The sequence below is a fragment of the Triticum aestivum genome, chromosome 7B (genome assembly GCF_018294505.1).
Source record: "Triticum aestivum cultivar Chinese Spring chromosome 7B, IWGSC CS RefSeq v2.1, whole genome shotgun sequence".
NCBI classification, from domain to species: domain Eukaryota; kingdom Viridiplantae; phylum Streptophyta; class Magnoliopsida; order Poales; family Poaceae; genus Triticum; species Triticum aestivum.
The window spans coordinates 13,654,443-13,675,403 of NC_057813.1; the positions used below are offsets into that span (position 1 = coordinate 13,654,443).

Below are 20,961 nucleotides of genomic sequence, written 5' to 3' on the forward strand. Positions count from 1 at the left end.
ATTCCGAGAACTTTTGTTTTCTGCACAATAAACAACACCATGGCAGTTCTGCTGAAAACAGCGTCAGTCCGGGTTAGTTTCATTCAAATCATGCAAGTTAGAGTCCAAAACAAGGGCAAAAGTGTTTGGAAAAATAGATACGTTGGAGACGTATCACAAGACTAGCAAACACGGCGACTGCTGAAGCACGTTGATATCATTGTGTGATCCGACCATGCCAAAGAAAGAGTGTCAGATCCAGAAATCTTGAGACGCCTCAGCCTCAAGTATGACAGTGCAAGCCCTGACATGGCCCTTATACTGCCCTTGCCAAGCAGAAGGGCAGTTCTTCCACTCCCAATGCATACAGTCTATGCTGCCAAGCATCCCTGGGAAGCCCTTGCTGGCATTCATCGCCAACAAATGGGCTGTATCTTCAGCAGTCGGCTCTCTCAAGTACTCAGGGCCAAACACAACAATAACAGCCTTGCAGAACTTGTACAGGGACTCTAGGCATGTAGACCCACTCATACGGACATACTCATCAATGATATCACCGGGCACTCTGTATGCAAGCATTCAGATGGCGGCAGTGCATTTCTGATAAGAGGAGAAACCAATCTTTCCAACGACATCCTCTTTGCGCTCGAAGTAGTCATCGTAGCCGACCACCCCCTCTCTAATACGGTTGAAAAGATGCCTACTCATACGGAAACGGCGATGCAGTTTATGATGTTTGAACAACGGATTTGTTGTATCAAAGTAGTTCTTCCAAAGAAGGAAATGACCGCTCTCCTGGTTGCGATTCAACGCCGGAAGGTAGCCCGGAATGGAGCCACGGAACAACGGCCGCTGGCTATTGAGGTGGTCATGGACCAACACGATAGCCAATATCTCCTCCTCATTATCGGATGACGAATTGTCGGAGTCGCAAAGGAAATTGCGAAAAAAGAACTCGTCGGTGGAGTCCATTTTGTACCTTGGCAAACTGTCGAACAGTTTATGGGCGTCGACGAAGAAGACGGCCGGTGAAGGGAGTTGCGGCGCGCACGGACTAGCTAGCTGCCCTGCCGGCGTCCGACGAGCGTGCCGGTGAGGGTCTGGCCGGTGACAGCGAGGCGGCTGCTTGGTCGCGGGGGTGTCGGGGTGGGAAGCAGTCGGTTCCCGGCGGCAAGACGGCGGTGGCGCCGTTGCTCAGAGGATGTTGCAGGTGCCGACAGCTGGCAGAGTCACCGAAAAATGGGCGGTGGCGACGACGACGAAGGAGGCGGGCGTGGTTGCTGTTGGATGGGGGAAGACCAATGTGCCACCGACCAGCGGGCCTGGGGGAGGAGAAGGCGAGCGTGTGCGCGTCCGTCTCATGTCCGTGCCGACGCAAATCCAGCTCAAAAACGGGCTGGAAATGGGTCGCCCGCGGACGAAGAGCGGGCGCGCGTCCGTTTGGGTCGGCGCGTTGGGCCAACTTTTATATCCGCACCGATCCAAATGAATGCGAGCGGACGAAATGGATCGCCCGTTGGAATTGCTCTTAGAGAAGGAGTTTCATCCGGTAGATAGGTCAAGACTTGCAAAACTTTGTTCACTACTAGGGGTCAAACGGGCAGCTGGAGAAAGAAAAGACGGCCAATGTTTTACACTAGCTGCAGAGGTCGATCACCTCGCCGTCGATGTCCAACGGTCGATCCAAAGGAATTGATGGACGGAGGGCAGATTTCAACTGTTGTACTAAAAGAAAGCAGGAGCACGTGTGAACAAAAATATTAGGACAAACCAACTTCTTGTTTCCCCACACGCAACGCGAATACGGAGAAAACTTTCTCCCTTGATATCCGTTTGTCTGTGCCAAGGAAGAGCGGCTCTTGCCGTTGCCCGGCGCGTCGTGAAGGAGAAGCGCCGCTCGCCGCCGCCCCAGCGTGTCGTGAAAGGGCAGCGCGGCTCCTGTCTAAGCGTGTGGCCGCATTTTGCACTACCTTCGCAGCGACGGCTCCTCGACGTCGTTCCCAAGTGCCATGACGACGCAGGAGTACGCCGGCCGGGAGCAGCACCGGCGGGACAACCGCAACGCCGTGCATCGATCCAAGTTCGTGGACTCGGACGTCCCGGCGCCACACATCGCGGCGTACTTAGAGCTGGCGTACACCTTGGCCCTGGAACGCTCCGTGACGAAGTCGGAGATGGCCAAGCGCCGTCTCCGCCTCCTCGACGGGGAAATGGCCAGGTACGGCGAGGAATGGTCCCTCGCCGAGATAGCCGCCACCGCCAACGACGCAGCCTCCAACGACCGCCGCCCCTCTCCCCCGGCCCACGTCCTCGGTGGCCGTGGCGCACTGCGCACGACAGGAAGAGGCGGAGAGGATGATCCGCGAGTGTTATGCGGCCGTTGGGAAGCCCTGCCACGACGTCTTCACCTTCCGCCGTCCCAAGCCTAACGACGACGACTCCGACACCGGGTCGGGGAAGTGACTTACGAGTTTTATTTTTGACAGAAAAGTGACCTACGAGTTCACTGTGAAGTATAGGATAACTTAGGGTTTTAGTTTCAGGTTTTTATTTCACCGGACAAATCATTCGGTTTTATGTACAAATTATCCTACTTTCAATGAAATCCGTCGTGTTTATATCAAAATTCATCCATTTATTAATTCGGTCCGATTGATTTAAGTTGTTGTAAAAATATATGAGGATACGTTTATTCGTGTCCACGGACTGGTCCCCTGTTCACGGCTGGATGCGAGAGGATTTTTGCGGGTTACCATTGAAAATACCCTTACACTAGATCCGGGTTCTTTAAAAAAAGGGTATGACAAAGAGTATCAGTAGGACTGCCCACGCACGTCCGCGCGACAGAGCACGTCCAACTTGTACTGTTTCGGGCGTCCCCGTAGCGAAACAGCACACATTGACGTTAAGAGCAACTTGTTCCTTCGTCAAGCTCGCGCCGCGGAGGAGGTCGAGGGGGGCGCGCGCGCTACTGCTGGAGAGGTCAACACTTTCCACCATTGCTTGCTTAGCTCTTTGAAAACATGACCCGGTGGATTTGTTGCTTTCCCTGCCGAATGCCGACCGACGATCGCTGTCGATCTTCCCCTTTGGATTTCCGACTCCTTTTGTTCCCAGCGAGCACTGGGATTTCCCCTAGAATAATTTCATCGGATTTAGACTCCAGCGAGCGATGCTGCTCGTAGTCTGTTCTTTGTTTGTCTGTTCCTCCATGAAACAGAACATCTGTTCTTCTGTCCTAACCTGTTTCATCTTCATGATTGGCGCAGGCCTGCAACCGGAGCTGCTGATCCGTCTCGAATCAACAGATGGGTTCCCTCACAAGTAAGTCCTTTCCTCAACTAATCAGCCTCCTCATGCCGCATCACTGAAATCTTGGAACGCCATCTGACTCCAATACTCTGCAACTACATCTCAGGTTCTTCCTGGGTGACGACCTTGTGCGGGAGCCCGATATGCTCCGGCCAAGACGCCGTCTCCTGCGCTTTGAACCAAATGTTCGACTCCTCCACCTGCACGAGCCACCTGGCGGCGACCGGCATGGCCGCACTGCTCGTGCTCGCGCCTCGTACTCCAGCTGCTTGTCAAAATTCCGCAGAGCAGAGCGTCTGCGCGGCAGCTCGTCACGCTCGGCTCACCGCTGCACTTGTCTGCTGTCGTGTTCACCGGCTGCTTGGGTTTGGTTTATCTTGGGCTGGGACTCTGGATGCTGGGGAGTGGCTTCAGTCAGGATGCTTCTACTGTTTACCTTCCACATTGGTGGCTTGTGACGTTATTTCAGGGTTTGAATTTGGTCCTTGCGGTCGCTCCGCGGGGCGACACCGGGGCCGACCCCAACCCTAGCCGCCAGGTCCACATCCACCACCACTCTACCTCCGCCGCCGGTGACCGGCGCCGGCGGCGGCGAAGGCCGGCTCCGGAAACCGGGCGGCGACCTCTCCCACTTCAATCCAACCCCACCCCTGCCGCCCTGCCTCACCGTCCGGTGCTCCCCTCCGCATCCACAACCGCCAGATCGAGGCGGCCCCCTGCATCGCCGGCGCCGGCGGAGGCCGTCGGGCCGGTACCGCGGCGGACGGCGGCGGCAAGGCCATGCTCTGCTCTCTGCCCGCGACATCTGCCTCCTCCCAAGATCCAAAATCCGCCTCCCCCATCTTCCCGCCCGGGCCGTCTGTGCCCGACGGCTGGCGCGTGCTGGCCCTCTATCAGTGGCTGCTGCTCCACTCAGCTCGTCGCCGTCGTCCGCGTCGACCCTCCTCTGCTGGCGCCAGGTGGGCGAGCGGCCTGGCCCCTGGTGCCGGCGGCGCCCGCGGCTGCATTTCGGCCTCCTGGCCGTCCGTTCTCGGCTGGCCGGCGACGGATCCGGCGGTTCCGAGCGCGGATAAGGCTCTCCCTCGGCTCGCAGCTCCCATTGCTCCCCTTGCCACCCCCATCCTCTCCGGCGGACGATGCACCACGCTCCACCTCGCCTTGCTCCCCACGGATCCTCCTCTACCCCGTTCTCCTGTGCGACCGAAGTCGGGCGGCCGCAGATCCGGCGCCGGCGTCCCCTCCCCTCTACATCGACAACCAGTCCTGCGCCTCCACCCCGCTCGCCCTCCCCGTCCCCGTCCCCGCCACCGCCAGTCCCTGCCGGGAAGAACCTCCACTCTGGTGCCCCCGCCCTCTGTCCACTTCCGACGACGCACCACCTCGTCTCCACCCTCCCCACCGGCGGCCTGCTCCACTCGTCCTTCCCCGGTTCACCATTCGCCTCATATGTCCGTCTCGGTCCTGTCCTCTGTCGCCCTTCGACTCCACTTGGATGGCGGCCCACCATTGACGGATGTGCTACGGGAGAAATCCCCGCTGACCTTGTCAGCTGACCACGGCGGCGCTACTCCAGCGTCGCTTACCCTCTTGGGGGCGTGGCTCATGTGCCACTCTTGTCTCTCGGTCCGGATTCGCGGCTCTCGGCTCTGCCCTCTGGGAATTTAACCGGTTATGCTCCAGGCGAAAGCTATGTGACGGCGTCATCCTCGGATGTCGTCCACCTTCTTGAAGGCGTCACTAGGGAGCTCCTTGCCGCCATTCATCCTCCGTTGCCCTTGGGGGTTGTGTTAGGGAACGTAGTAATTTCAAAAAATTTCCTACGCACATGCAAGATCATGGTGATGGCATAGCAACGAGAGGGGAGAGTGTTGTCTACGTACCCTCGTAGACCGTCAAGTGGAAGCGTTACGACAACGCGGTTGATGTAGTCGTACGCCTTCACGACTCGACCGATCCAAGCACCGAACGTACGGCACCTCCGTGTTCAGCACACGTCCAGCTCGATGACGTCCCCCGGACTCCAATCCTGCGAAGCGTCGGGGATGAGTTCCGTCAGCACGACGGCGTGGTGACGATGATGATGTTCTACTGGCGCAGGGCTTCGCCTAAACTCCGCGACGATATGACCGAGGTGGATTATGGTGGAGGGGGGCACCGCACACGGCTAAGGAACGATCCGTAGATCAACTTGTGTGTCTATGGGGTGCCCCCCTCCCCCGTATATAAAGGGGGAGAGGAGGAGGGGGCCGGCCAAGGGGGAGGCGCGCCCTAGGAGGGGGAAACCTACTCCAAGTAGGTTTGCCCCCTCCCTTTCCTATTCCAAGAAGGAGGGGGAAGGAAGGAGTGGGAGAGGGGAAAGGCAAGGGGGGCGCCGCCCCCCCCTTCCTTGTCCTATTCGGACTCAAGGGGAGGGGGCGCGCCTCTTGCCCTGGCCGGCCCCTCTCTTTCTCCGCTAGGGCCCAATAAGGCCCATTAGTTCCCGGGGGGTTCCGGTAACCCTCCGGCACTCCAGTTTTTCTCCGATAACATCCGGAACACTTCCGGTGTCTGAATATTGTCATCCAATATATCAATCTTTATGTCTCGACCATTTTGAGACTCCTCGTTATGTCCGTGATCACATCCGGGACTCCGAATAACCTTCGGTACATCAAAACTTATAAACTCATCATAAAACTGTCATCGTAACGTTAAGCGTGCGGACCCTACGGGTTTGAGAACTATGTAGACATGACCTAGAACTATTCTCGGTCAATAACCAATAGTGGAACCTGGATGTTCATATTGGTTCCTACATATTCTACGAAGATCTTTATCGGTCAAACTCATAACAACATACGTTGTTCCCTTTGTCATCGGTATGTTACTTGCCCGAGATTCGATCGTCGGTATCCAATACCTAGTTCAATCTCGTTACCGGCAAGTCTCTTTACTCGTTCCGTAATATATCATTTCATAACTAACTCCTTAGTTACAATGCTTGCAAGGCTTAGGTGATGAGTATTACCGAGAAGGCCCAGAGATACCTCTCCGACAATCGAGTGACAAAACCTAATCTCGAATTATGCCAACTCAACATGTACCTTTGGAGACACCTGTAGAGTACATTTATAATCACCCAGTTACGTTGTGACGTTTGGTAGCACACAAAGTGTTCCTCCGGTAAACGGGAGTTGCATAATCTCATAGTTGTAGGAACTTTGTATATGTCATGAAGAAAGCAATAGCAACATACTAAACGATCAAGTGCTAAGCTAACGGAATGGGTCAAGTCAATCACATCATTCTCCTAATGATGTGATCCCATTAATCAAGTGACAACACATGCCTATGGTTAGGAAACATAACCATCTTTGATCAATGAGCTAGTTCAAGTAGAGGCATACTAGTGACACTATGTTTGTCTATGTATTCACACATGTATCATGTTTCCGGTTAATACAATTCTAGCATGAATAATAAACATTTATCATGATATGAGGAAATAAATAATAACTTTATTATTGCCTCTAGGGCATATTTCCTTCAGTCTCCCACTTGCACTAGAGTCTATAATCTAGATTACATAGTAATGATTCTAACACCCATGGAGTCTTGGTGCTGATCATGTTTTGCTCGTGAGAGAGGCTTAGTCAACGGGTCTGCAACATTCAGATCCGTATGTATCTTGCAAATCTCTATGTCTCCCACTTGGACTTCGTCCCGAATGGAATTGAAGCGTCTCTTGATGTGCTTGGTCCTCTTGTGAAATCTGGATTCCTTTGCCAAGGCAATTGCACCAGTATTGTCACAGAAGATCTTCATTGGTCCTTATGCACTAGGTACAACACCTAGATCGGAAATGAACTCCTTCATCCAGACTCCTTCATTTGCTGCTTCCAAAGCAGCTATGTACTCCGCTTCACATGTAGATCCCGCCACAACGCTTTGTTTAGAACTACACCAACTTACAGCTCCACCGTTTAATAAAAATACGTATCCGGTTTGCAATTTAGAATCGTTCGGATCAGTGTCAAAGCTTGCATCGACGTAACCATTTACGACTAGCTCTTTGTCACCTCCATATACGAGAAACATATCCTTAGTCCTTTTCAGGTATTTCAGGATGTTCTTGACCGCTGTCCAGTGACCCACTCCTAGATTACTTTGGTACCTCCCTGCCAAACTAATAGCAAGGCACACATCAGGTCTGGTACACAGTATTGCATACATGATAGAGCCTATGGCTGAAGCATAGGGAACTCCTTTCATTTTCTCTATCTTCTGCAGTGGTCGGGCATTGAGTCTGACTCAACTTTATACCTTGTAATACAGGCAAGAACCCTTTCTTCGCCTGTTCCATATTGAACCTTTTCAATACTTTATCAAGGTACGTGTTTTGTGAAAGTCCAATCAAGCGTCTTGATCTATCTCTATAGATCTTAATGCCCAATATGTAAGCAGCTTCACCGAGGTCTTTCATTGAAAAACTTCTATTCAAGTATCCTTTTATGCTATCCAGAAATTCTATATCATTTCCAATCAATAATATGTCATCCACATATAATATTAGAAATGCTACAGAGCTCCCACTCACTTTCTTGTAAATACAGGCGTCTCCAAAAGTCTGTATAAAACCATATGCGTTGATCACACTATCAAAGCGTTTATTCCAACTCCGAGAGGCTTGCACCAGACCATAGATTGATCGCTGGAGCTTGCACACTTTGTTAGCTCCCTTAGGATCGACAAAACCCTCCGGTTGCATCATATACAACTGTTCTTCCAGAAATCCATTCAGGAATGCAATTTTTACATCCATTTGCCAAATTTCATAATCATAAAATGCGGCAATCGCTAACATGATTCGGACAGACTTAAGCATCGCTACGGGTGAGAAAGTCTCATCGTAGTCAACCCCTTGAACTTGTCGAAAACCTTTTGCAACAAGTCGAGCTTTATAGACAGTTACATTACCGTCAGCGTCAGTCTTCTTCTTAAAGATCCATTTATTCTCAATGGCTTGCCGATCATCGGGCAAGTCAACCAAAGTCCATACTTTGTTCTCATACATGGATCCCATCTCAGATTTCATGGCCTCTAGCCATTTTGCGGAATCTGGGCTCATCATCGCTTCCTCATAGTTCGTAGGTTCATCATGGTCAAGTAACATGACTTCCAGAATAGGATTACCGTACCACTCTGGTGCGGATCTTACTCTGGTAGACCTATGAGGTTTAATAAACACTTGATCTGAAGTTTCATGATCAATATCATTAGCTTCCTCACTAATTGGTGTATTTGTCACAGGAACTGATTTCTGTGATGAACCAGTTTCCAATAAAGGAGCAGGTACCGTTACCTCATCAAGTTCTACTTTCCTCCCACTCACTTCTTTCGAGAGAAACTCCTTCTCTAGAAAGGATCCATTCTTAGCAACGAATGTCTTGCCTTCGGATCTGTGATAGAAGGTGTACCCAACAGTGGGTATCCTATGAAGACACATTTCTCCGATTTGGGTTCGAGCTTATCTGGTTGAAGTTTCTTCACATAAGCATCGCAGCCCCAAACTTTAAGAAACGACAACTTTGGTTTCTTGCCAAACCACAGTTCATAAGGCGTCGTCTCAACAGATTTAGATGGTGCCCTATTTAATGTGAATGCAGCCGTCGCTAAAGCATAACCCCAAAACGATAGCGGTAAATCAGTAAGAGACATCATAGATCGCACCATATCTAGTAAAGTACGATTACGACGTTCGGACACACCATTTCTTTGTGGTGTTCCAGGTGGCGTGAGTTGCGAAACTATTCCGCATTGTTTCAAATGTAAACCAAACTCGTAACTCAAATATTCTCCTCCACGATCAGATCGTAGAAACTTTATTTTCTTGTTACGATGATTTTCCACTTCACTCTGAAATTCTTTGAATTTTTCAAATGTTTCAGACTTGTGCTTCATTAAGTAGATATACCCATATCTGCTCAAATCATCTGTGAAGGTGTGAAAATAACGATATCCGCCACGAGCTTCAACATTCATCGGACCACATACATCTGTATGTATAATTTCCAACAAATCTGTTGCTCTCTCCATAGTACCGAAGAATGGTGTTTTAGTCATCTTGCCCATGAGGCACGGTTCGCATGTACCAAGTGATTCATAATCAAGTGATTCCAAAAGTCCATCAGTATGGAGTTTCTTCATGTGCTTTACACCGATATGACCTAAACGACAGTGCCACAAATAAGTTGCACTATCATTATCAACTCTGCATCTTTTGGCTTCAACATTATGAATATGTGTATCACTACTATCGAGATTCAATAAAAATAGACCACTCTTCAAGGGTGCATGACCATAAAAGATATTACTCATATAAATAGAACAACCATTATTCTCTGATTTAAATGAATAACCGTCTCGCATCAAACAAGATCCAGATATAATGTTCATGCTCAACACTGGCACCAAATAACAATTATTCAGGTCTAAAACTAATCTCGGAGGTAGATGTAGAGGTAGCGTGCCGACTGCGATCACATCGACTTTGGAACCATTTCCCACGCGCATCGTCACCTCGTCCTTGGCCAGTGCTCGCTTATTCTGTAGTCCCTGTTTCGAGTTGCAAATATTAGCAACAGAACCAGTATCAAATACCCAGGTGCTACTACGAGCTCTAGTTAGGTACACATCAATAACATGTATATCACATATACCTTTGTTCACTTTGCCATCCTTCTTATCCGCCAAATACTTGGGGCAGTTCCGCTTCCAGTGACCAGTCTGCTTGCAGTAGAAGCACTCAGTTTCAGGCTTAGGTCCAGACTTGGGTTTCTTCTCTTGAGCAGCAACTTGCTTGCTGTTCTTCTTAAAGTTCCCCTTCTTCTTCCCTTTGCCCTTTTTCTTGAAACTAGTGGTCTTGTTGACCATCAACACTTGATGCTCCTTCTTGATTTCTACCTCCGCAGCCTTTAGCATTGCGAAGAGCTCGGGAATTGTCTTGTTCATCCCTTGCATATTATAGTTCATCACAAAGCTCTTGTAGCTTGGTGGCAGTGATTGGAGAATTCTGTCAATGACGCTATCATCCAGAAGATTAACTCCCAGTTGAATCAAGTGATTATTATACCCAGACATTTTGAGTATATGCTCACTGACAGAACTATTCTCCTCCATCTTGCAGCTGTAGAACTTATTGGAGACTTCATATCTCTCAATCCGGGCATTTGCTTGAAATATTAACTTCAACTCCTGGAACATCTCATATGCTCCATGACGTTCAAAACGTCGTTGAAGACCCGGTGCTAAGCCGTAAAGCATGGCACACTGAACTATAGAGTAGTCATCAGCTTTGCTCTGCCAGATGTTCACAACATCTGGTGTTGCTCCTGCAGCAGGCCTGGCACCCAGCGGTGCTTCCAGGACGTAATTCTTCTGTGCAGCAATGAGGATAATCCTCAAGTTACGGACCCAGTCCGTGTAATTGCTACCATCATCTTTCAACTTTGCTTTCTCAAGGAACGCATTAAAATTCAACGGAACAACAGCACGAGCCATCTATCTACAATAAACATAGACAAGCAAAATACTATCAGGTACTAAGTTCATGATAAATTTAAGTTCAATTAATCATATTATTTAAGAACTCCCACTTAGACAGACATCTCTCTAGTCATCTAAGTGATCACGTGATCCAAATCAACTAAACCATAACCGATCATCACGTGAGATGGAGTAGTGTTCAATGGTGAACATCTCTATGTTGATCATATCTACTATATGATTCACGCTCGACCTTTCGGTCTTCGTGTTCCGAGGCCATATCTGCATATGCTAGGCTCGTCAAGTTTAACCTGAGTATTCTGCGTGTGCAAAACTGGCTTGCACCCATTGTAGATGGACGTAGAGCTTATCACACCCGATCATCACGTGGTGTCTGGGCACGACGAACTTTGGAAACGGTGCATACTCAGGGAGAACACTTCTTGATAATTTTTAATGAGAGATCATCTTAAAATGCTACCGTCAATCAAAGCAAGATAAGATGCATAAAGGATAAACATCACATGCAATCAATATAAGTGATATGATATGGCCATCATCATCTTGTGCTTGTGATCTCCATCTCCGAAGCACCATCGTGATCACCATCGTCACCGGCGCGACACCTTGATCTCCATAGCATCGTTGTTGTTTACGCCATCTATTGCTTCTACGACTATCACTACCGCTTAGTGATAAAGTAAAGCAATTACAGGGCGTTTGCATTTCATACAATAAAGCGACAACCATATGGCTCCTGCCAGTTGCCGATAACTTCGGTTACAAAACATGATCATCTCATACAATAAAATATAGCATCACGTCTTGGCCATATCACATCACAACATGCCCTGCAAAAACAAGTTAGACGTCCTCTACTTTGTTGTTGCAAGTTTTACGTGGCTGCTACGGGCTGAGCAAGAACCGTTCTTACCTACGCATCAAAAACCACAACGATAGTTTGTCAAGTTGGTGCTGTTTTAACCTTCGCAAGGACCGGGCGTAGCCACACTTGGTTCAACTAAAGTTGGAGAAACTGACACCCGCTAGTCACCTGTGTGCAAAGCACGGCGGTAAAACCAGTCTCGCGTAAGCGTACGCGTAATGTCGGTCCGGGCCGCTTCATCCAACAATACCGCCGAACCAAAGTATGACATGCTGGTAAGCAATATGACTTGTATCGCCCACAACTCACTTGTGTTCTACTCGTGCATATAACATCAACGCATAAAACCTAGGCTCGGATGCCACTGTTAGGGAACGTAGTAATTTCAAAAAAAATCCTACGCACATGCAAGATCATGGTGATGGCATAACAACGAGAGGGGAGAGTGTTGTCTACGTACCCTCGTAGACCGTCAAGCGGAAGTGTTATGACAACACGGTTGATGTAGTCGTACGTCTTCACGACTCGACCGATCCAAGCACCGAACGTACGGCACCTCCGTGTTCAGCACACGTCCAGCTCGATGACGTCCCCCGGGCTCCAATCCAGTGAAGCGTCGGGGATGAGTTCCGTCAGCACGACGGCGTGGTGACGATGATGATGTTCTACCGGCGCAGGGCTTCGCCTAAACTCCGCGACGATATGACCGAGGTGGATTATGGTGGAGTGGGGCACCGCACACGGCTAAGGAACGATCCGTAGATCAACTTGTGTGTCTATGGGGTGCCCCCCTCCCCCGTATATAAAGGGGGAGAGGAGGAGGGGGCCAGCCAAGGGGGACGCGCGCCCTAGGAGGGGGAAACCTACTCCAAGTAGGTTTGCCCCCTCCCTTTCCTATTCCAAGAAGGAGGGGGAAGGAAGGAGTGGGAGAGGGGAAAGGCAAGGGGGGCGCCCCCCCTTCCTTGTCCTATTCGGACTCAAGGGGAGGGGGCGCGCCTCTTGCCCTGGCCGGCCCCTCTCTCTCTCCGCTAGGGCCCAATAAGGCCCATTAGTTCCCGAGGGGGGGGGGGTTCCGGTAACCCTCCGGCACTCCGGTTTTTCTCCGATAACATCCGGAACACTTCCGGTGTCCGAATATAGTCATCCAATATATCAATCTTTATGTCTCGACCATTTCGAGACTCCTCGTTATGTCCGTGATCACATCCGGGACTCCGAACAACCTTCGGTACATCAAAACTTATAAACTCATAATAAAATTGTCATCGTAACGTTAAGCGTGCGGACCCTACGGGTTCGAGAACTATGTAGACATGACCTAGAACTATTCTCGGTCAATAACCAATAGTGGAACCTGGATGTTCATATTGGTTCCTACATATTCTACGAAGATCTTTATCGGTCAAACCGCATAACAACATACGTTGTTCCCTTTGTCATCGGTATGTTACTTGCCCGAGATTCGATCGTCGGTATCCAATACCTAGTTCAATCTCGTTACCGGCAAGTCTCTTTATTCGTTCCGTAATATATCATTTCATAACTAACTCATTAGTTACAATGCTTGCAAGGCTTAGGTGATGAGTATTACCAAGAAGGCCCAGAGATACCTCTCCGACAATCGGAGTGACAAAACCTAATCTCGAATTATGCCAACTCAACATGTACCTTTGGAGACACCTGTAGAGTACCTTTATAATCACCCAGTTACGTTGTGACGTTTGGTAGCACACAAAGTGTTCTCCGGTAAACGGGAGTTGCATAATCTCATAGTTGTAGGAACTTTGTATATGTCATGAAGAAAGCAATAGCAACATACTAAACGATCAAGTGCTAAGCTAACGGAATGGGTCAAGTCAATCACATCATTCTCCTAATGATGTGATCCCATTAATCAAGTGACAACACATGCCTATGGTTAGGAAACATAACCATCTTTGATCAATGAGCTAGTTCAAGTAGAGGCATACTAGTGACACTATGTTTGTCTATGTATTCACACATGTATCATGTTTCCGGTTAATACAATTCTAGCATGAATAATAAACATTTATCATGATATGAGGAAATAAATAATAACTTTATTATTGCCTCTAGGGCATATTTCCTTCAGGTTGGTCATCCTCTGCTCTGCTAGCTCAAGACCCTCTCATGCCCGTCGTCCGTTTTGGTGAGCTTCGTGCTCTTCGTGCTATCTCGGTTTATCTTTGCTCAACAACGACGCAACGATGCCTCCCCACCTTGCTAATCGTGCCGGCTTGCTGTGGCGGAGTTTCCAGTTAAGGTTCGTGATGGGTCACTCATTGATTGGTGCTGATCCTCTGTTGTGCCAAGGGGTTGGTATGCACGCAGGTGTGGTGCGTTAGGATAGTTGTTTAGTGTTGGTATTGTGTTTCCTCAATGACACACCACTTCCTCTCGATTTTTATGGTGGTGGTCTCTTGGCTTGCTGGCTAGGTAGTGCTTTCTTCGGGGCGTCCATATGCTCTTACCCTATGTAATCTTTCCCCCCTGTGTGGTTTTTCGGCCCGGTTTTCCTTATAAACGGGGTCAACCTGTTAAGGTTTTTGATCCGGTTTTCCTTATAAACTGGATCAAACACTTGGCATTTTGGCCACTTTGAGCAATATATTCAGGTGGGGAATCTCTCCCCCCCGGTGACCATTCAAAAAAAAATTGGTCCTTGCCGGCTTGGCTTTCAGTGCCAGGCCTCGGTTTCCTGGAGCGGCATTCGTCAGGTCTTGGCCGGTCTTGCTGACCGTCTATGCAGCATTGATTTGTTCTTCTTCAGTTGTTGACATTGTTGCAGAGAAGACAATCACTATTAAGTCTTGTTTAGATGTTCTCTACTTACCAGGTGCAGTGGTCCTCCTCATTTATGGCATTCGACACAGCCATGACGAAGAGGGCTATGGAGGAATTGGAAATGGTTTATACAAACCCCTCAACACAGAGACAGACGGCGAGGCAGCTGTTCCGAGACTCCCTTTGCTACTGCTGGTTTTTTCAGTGAGATGTCGTTTTGGTGGTTGAATCCTCTAATGAAGAAGGGCTATGAGAATCCCCTTGAGGACAAAGACATGCTTCTTTTACGCGCCACAGATCGAGTGCAAAACCAGTGATCCATGCTCATGGAGAAGCTGAATTGCAGGAAGCAGTCGCCGGCGCACGCCACACCATCATTCTTCTGGACTATTGTTTCTTGTCACAAGCGTGCCATCATGGTCTCGGGTTTCTTTGTTTTGCTCAAGGTTCTCACCTTATCCACTGGCCCAGTAATTCTCAAGGCATTCATCAATGTATCACTTGGGAAAGGGAACTTTAAATACGAAGGCTATGCGCTGGCTGCATTATTGTTCGTCTGCAAATGTTGTGAATCATTGTCGGAGAGACAGTAGTATTTCCGCACTCGGAGATTAGGACTGCAGGTGAGGTCACTCCTGTCAGTAGCTATTTATAAGAAACAACAGAAGCTATCAAATGCAGCAAAAATGAAGCACTCCTCTGGACAAATTATGAACTATGTGACCGTCGATGCCTATCGGATTGGGGAATTCCCATACTGGTTCCATCAAACATGGACAACAAGTGTTCAGCTTTGCATTGCTCTGGCAATTCTATACAATGCAGTTGGTGCTGCAATGATTTCATCGTTGGTTGTCATCATTCTCACCGTACTCTGCAATGCTCCACTGGCTAGATTCCAACACAAATTTCTGAGGAAACTTATGGAAGCACAAGATGTGAGATTGAAGGCCATTTCTGAGTCACTAGTTCATATGAAGGTCTTGAAACTTTATGCATGGGAATCCCACTTCAAGAAGGTCATCGAGGGGTTGAGGGAAGTTGAGTACAAGTGGTTGTCAGCATGCTAGCAATGCTTTGGAGGGCATACAATAGTTTCCTGTTCTGGGCTTCTCCTGCTTTGGTTTCTGTGGCAACCTTTGTAACATGCTATCTTTTGAAAGTCCCTCTTGATGCTAGAAATGTCTTCACCTTTGTGGCAACTCTACGTCTCGTGCAAGACCCAGTTAGGACGATACCGGATGTTATTGCAGTTGCGATACAAGCTAAGGTTTCTTTCACTCGGATATCAAAGTTCCTTGATGCACCTGAGTTAAACGAGCAAGTTAGGAAGAAATATTATGGTGGAATTGATTACCCTATAGCGATGAATTCGTGTAGCTTCTCGTGGGATGAGAATACATCAAAACCAACTCTCAAGAATATAAATCTGGCAGTCAAAGCTGGAGAAAAGGTTGCAATTTGTGGAGAGGTTGGATCAGGAAAGTCGACACTTTTGGCTGCTGTACTCAGAGAGGTCTCCAAAACTGAAGGTGTGGTATGTTTTCTTCTTACTAACTTCATCTTCTAATGAAATAGATACCATACTCAGAATTTAGACATTTATACATGTTTAAGATAAACATAGCCTGTTGACAACAGCGTGAAGTTCAGTTTGCAAAGTTATGAAAATTATGGTTGACAATATTTGCCAACATAAAATATGTTCATAAATTCATTTTTCCCTAACAGCTTAATATAAATTATTTATCTTCGGATAAACATTTCAGATCCAAGTCTGTGGGAAAATAGCATATATTTCTCAGAATGCATGGATCCAAACAGGAACTGTGCAAGACAATATTCTCTTTGGATCGTCGATGGACAGGCAAAGATACCACAGGACACTCGTGAGGTGCTCGTTGGTCAAGGACCTTGAAATGTTGCCATATGGAGATTGTACTCAAATTGGGGAGAGAGGAGTAAATCTTAGTGGTGGTCAGAAGCAGCGCGTCCAGCTTGCTCGTGCACTATACCAAAATGCAGATATCTATCTTCTTGATGACCCTTTTAGTGTTGTTGATGCCCGCACAGCCACAAGTCTCTTTAATGTAAGGATCATATTCATGAGTGCAGATTATATCAGCAGGTACATATTGTATTACTAGAAGATCATGAACTGTTTTACAAATCTCTTTGTGACAGGAATATGTCATGAGTGCTCTATCAGACAAGACCGTTCTTTTGGTGACTCACCAAGTGGATTTTCTACCTGTATTTGACTCCATTTTGGTATCTCTCTCTACTTAAAAAAATTCACCATATGATGATATTTATCTGTAATTAGCTTTATTTATTTGTTGATGTCATCTAAATGATTCTTGGCAGTTAATGTCAGATGGAGAGGTTATTCCGTCTGCACCTTATCAAGATCTATTGACAGATTGTGAAGAATTTAAAGACCTTGTAAATGCCCATAAAGATACTATGGGTGTTTCACATCGTAAGAACACCATACCCCATCAAAGATCCAAGGAAGTATCAATAAAGGAGACAGATGGTATTCATGGAAGTAGATACACAGAGTCTGTGAAACCATCACCAGAAGAAACAGGGGACGCAGTTTTCAAGTCTTATATGCTTTACCTGAGCCAGAAGAAAGGCTTCCTGTATTTCTCCTTGTGTTATGATTTCTCACATAATTTTCGTAGCTGGGCAGATATCACAGAATTCATGGATGGCTGCTAATGTCCAAAATCCTCATGTTAGCACACTGAAGTTAATTTCTGTGTACATTATTATCGGAGCTTGCACAATGATCTTCTTGCTATCAAGATCTTTAACAGTCGTTCTTCTTTGGATCCAGTCATCAAGATCCGTATTTTCCCAGCTACTCAATTCATTATTCCGTGCACCAATGTCCTTTTTTGATTCTACACCTCTAGGAAGGGTTCTTAGCTAGGTAAGAGTTGTTAAACGAATGGTGATACAACAAGTTACAGAGATCTTCTCATGAGGGATTAACTTGTTCCCTTTTTCTTCTAATGCAGGTCTCTTCAGATTTGGGTATCGTTGACCTCGATATTCCATTTGCATTAGTGGTTAGCCTTGGTACCAGCTTAAATGCATGTAGCAATCTAGGGGTATTGGCTGTTGTTACATGGCAAGTTCTGTTTGTATCCGTGCCAATGATAGTTTTGGCAATTAGGTTGCAGGTAATTGGTATGACTTTGTTACTTTATGGCTAATCCTCATTTCTTTGATTATTTGATTTCATTCACACTTCACAGTTTTGCACTCAAAGTTTTAAGAAGTGAAACCTGTTGTGTTTGGTCATGCAGAGGTACTATCTAGCATCGGTCAAGGAATTAATGCGGATCAATGGTACTACAAAGTCCGCCCTAGCGAGTCACTTAGGTGAATCGATTGCAGGGGATATAACGATAAGGGCCTTTGAGGGAGAAGATCGTTTCTTTGCTAAAAATTTGGATCTTGTTGACAAGAATGCTAGCCCATATTTCTGTAATTTTGCAGCAACTGAATGGTTGATTCAATGTATAGAAATAATGAGCGCCATAGTTCTTTCTTCTTCTGCCTTTGTCATGGCTCTTCTTCCTCAAGAAACTTTTAGCCCTGGTAAGCAATTATATAAACACCACGTTGCTTCAAATAAGCTTTTGCTACGAGAACATGACACTCCCTCCATTCTGGAATAGATAACGATTTACACATGACATGGGTCTCCAACAAACTAATTTGACCATTACATACTATGAAAATAATATTGACAAAAAATCCAATGATAGTATTATGATCTCACTAGTCCGAATACCTTTTTTATATACAATAGTAAAGTTTAAAAAGTTTTTTTTTGCGGAAGAAACTTTCTATCTATTCATCATCTATCATGGTAGTACAGAGAACATCAGAAGTAACAAAAATTACAACCAGGTCCGTGGGTCACCTAGCGACGAATACAAGCATTGGAGCGAGCCGAAGGTGCGCCGCTATCATCACCCTTCCTCGCCGGAGCCGGGCAAACGTTATTGTAGTAGCATCCGGGAAGTCGTGGTGTTAAGGCTCCATAGGACCAGCGCACCAGAACAACAAACGTCGTAGATAAAGTGAAGTGAAGATTGGAAAGATCAAACCTATAGACACACGACCAGAGACATGCAAAGATTGGATCCAAACAGATCCACATGCCCTCCGACCACTGGCGGAGCTAGGTAAAATTGTTTGGGGGGCCAAACAGAAAATATGGATGTTTGGGGGGGGCCAAAAGTCTACGTTTCCTCTAATCGTCCTCTCCAAATTTTTTTCCTTCACATAATTTACCTAGGCTGGGGGGGCCATGGCCCCTGCAGACCACAACATAGCTCCGCCGCTGCCTCCGACGATGGTAGATGCAACATCAAGATGAGGATCGAACATGGGAGATATTATTCCTACTAGGGGACACCACCGCAGCCACATAGCCCCAACCGAGACGCTAAACCAAACAAGAATGAGAGGGAGATCCCTCCCACTGGTGCGGGGCCGGGATTCTCTGCACCTTCACGGCCCAAAGGCGACCGGAGGCAACACGGACCGGTGGCCACGGCGACGGGAGAACGAGAAACCCTAGTTGCCTGGGAGTAGCTTCTTGGGGAGGAGGAAAGGAAAGATGCCTAAAGTGTGAAAGTTTGATTGAATGCCTTCTAGAATGTTACACTCTGAGGTAGTAATGTTTATTATTGCAAGAAAATTATATTTACCGCCCTCGGCTGGGCAGAACATTATGAACATAAAACTCCGTACATTTCTCAAGCCACCACTTGTTCTGATGATTTTATGGATAAGTTTGTATTTTTATGAAGATGCAATTCTAGTCCTAATGCTTATGCACCGGAGTTAACTAAATAAAGTACTTGATATCATTCAGTTTGTGCCATTACAAATAGTAGCACTAATTAGTTCCTTGCTTTCATACTTGCACAGGTTTTGTGGGAATGGCATTGTCCTATGGTCTTTCGCTAACTACATCATTTGTTTTCTTTACTCAAAGCCAGTGCAACCTTGGGAATCAAATAATCTTGGTGGAACGGGTGAGCCAATACATGGACATACCAAGTGAAGCAGCAAAAGTCATTGAAGACAATCGACCATTACCAGATTGGCCCCAAAATGGCAATGTGGACATTAGGCATTTGAAGGTAATCAAATGTAAATATTTACACATAAACCTTACAAGGTAAAATAAAATCCTACCTATTAACACTTATAACAAATGTATGTGATGGATTTTCATTTAACAGATCAGGTATAGGATAGATGCTCCCCTTGTACTACATGGAATCACTTGCAATTTTGAAGGTGGAGATAAGATTGGTATAGTTGGTCGAACAGGAAGTGGCAAGACAATGTTAATTGGTGCAATGTTTCGCCTTGTTGAACCTGATGAAGGGAAAATAATCATAGACTCTGTGGATATCAGTACGATAGGCTTACATGATCTGCGGTTGCGTTTGGGTATCATTCCACAAGACAACACTTTTTCAGGGTACAATAAGATACAATCTAGATCCTCTTGGGCATTTCTCAGGTGAAAACATATGGGAGGTAAGATTCTGCACAGCTAACTATGTTGTTTTTCCTCATCTTACACAATGATAAGATAAGATTATGATGACAAGGTATGACACCGAAAGAACCTGATGCGGCCCGCAACCCTTCCCGCGAACCCCGCGTCGCCTCCCACAGCGGCGGCGGGGGAACCCTAGCCGCACCGCCGCGTCCCCCTCCCCACCTCGCTCCATCTCCTCGCCGCCGCCTGAGGCACCCTCTGGGCAAGCCCGGGGCGCCAAGGATGGTGTCGGCGGGGCCTCGGTTGCCTTGCCTCTGCGTGGGAAGTCCCGGATCTGGAGCGGCGGCTCCTTTGGCGAGGCATGTGGATCTGGCGCCCTGACCACACAGGCGGCGGGATCCCGGTGGTCGTTGGCGGCTGGCAGCGGCTTCTGCGACGGTCGGTGCGCGCGATCTGGCGCCTTCCCTTCTCCCCTATTAGGTGTGCGGGCCAGCCTGGTCGGGCCGCACTTCTCTTGGTCGCCGGTACTGTACAGGAGGCGCTACTTGTGGTGGGGATCTAGTTCGGGCGAAATCCCTGGCCGGCCATGACCGGCCGCGCCGACGGCGACACCTGAGGGTGCCGTTCCCCTCCTTGGAGGCGTCGGTATTGACTGATCTCCTCACTTCCTCTTATCCTAGGTCTCCCGGACGAAAGCCCTAACTTTGTTGGGCGACGGCGGCGCTAACGACGTCGTTCCCTTATTGAAGGCGTCGCTTTGGGAACCTTGGGGTTGGGTGGCGCTTGTGGGTGGTGGGCGACGGCGGTGGTGCGGTCCTATCCTAGCATGGATCTACGTCCATTGCTTGGAGATGGGCTCGCGTAGGCGGAGGTCGTCATTTGGCGTCGTGGTGGCATCCATGGTGGAGGA

At 47.8% G+C, this 20,961-nt stretch overlaps 1 pseudogene; it reads left to right on the top strand.

The window, feature by feature from the left end:
* The first annotated feature begins 3,287 nt into the window (after window positions 1–3,287).
* Window positions 3,288–20,961, top strand: part of LOC123157554 (ABC transporter C family member 10-like) — a 46,086-nt pseudogene continuing 28,412 nt past the window's right edge.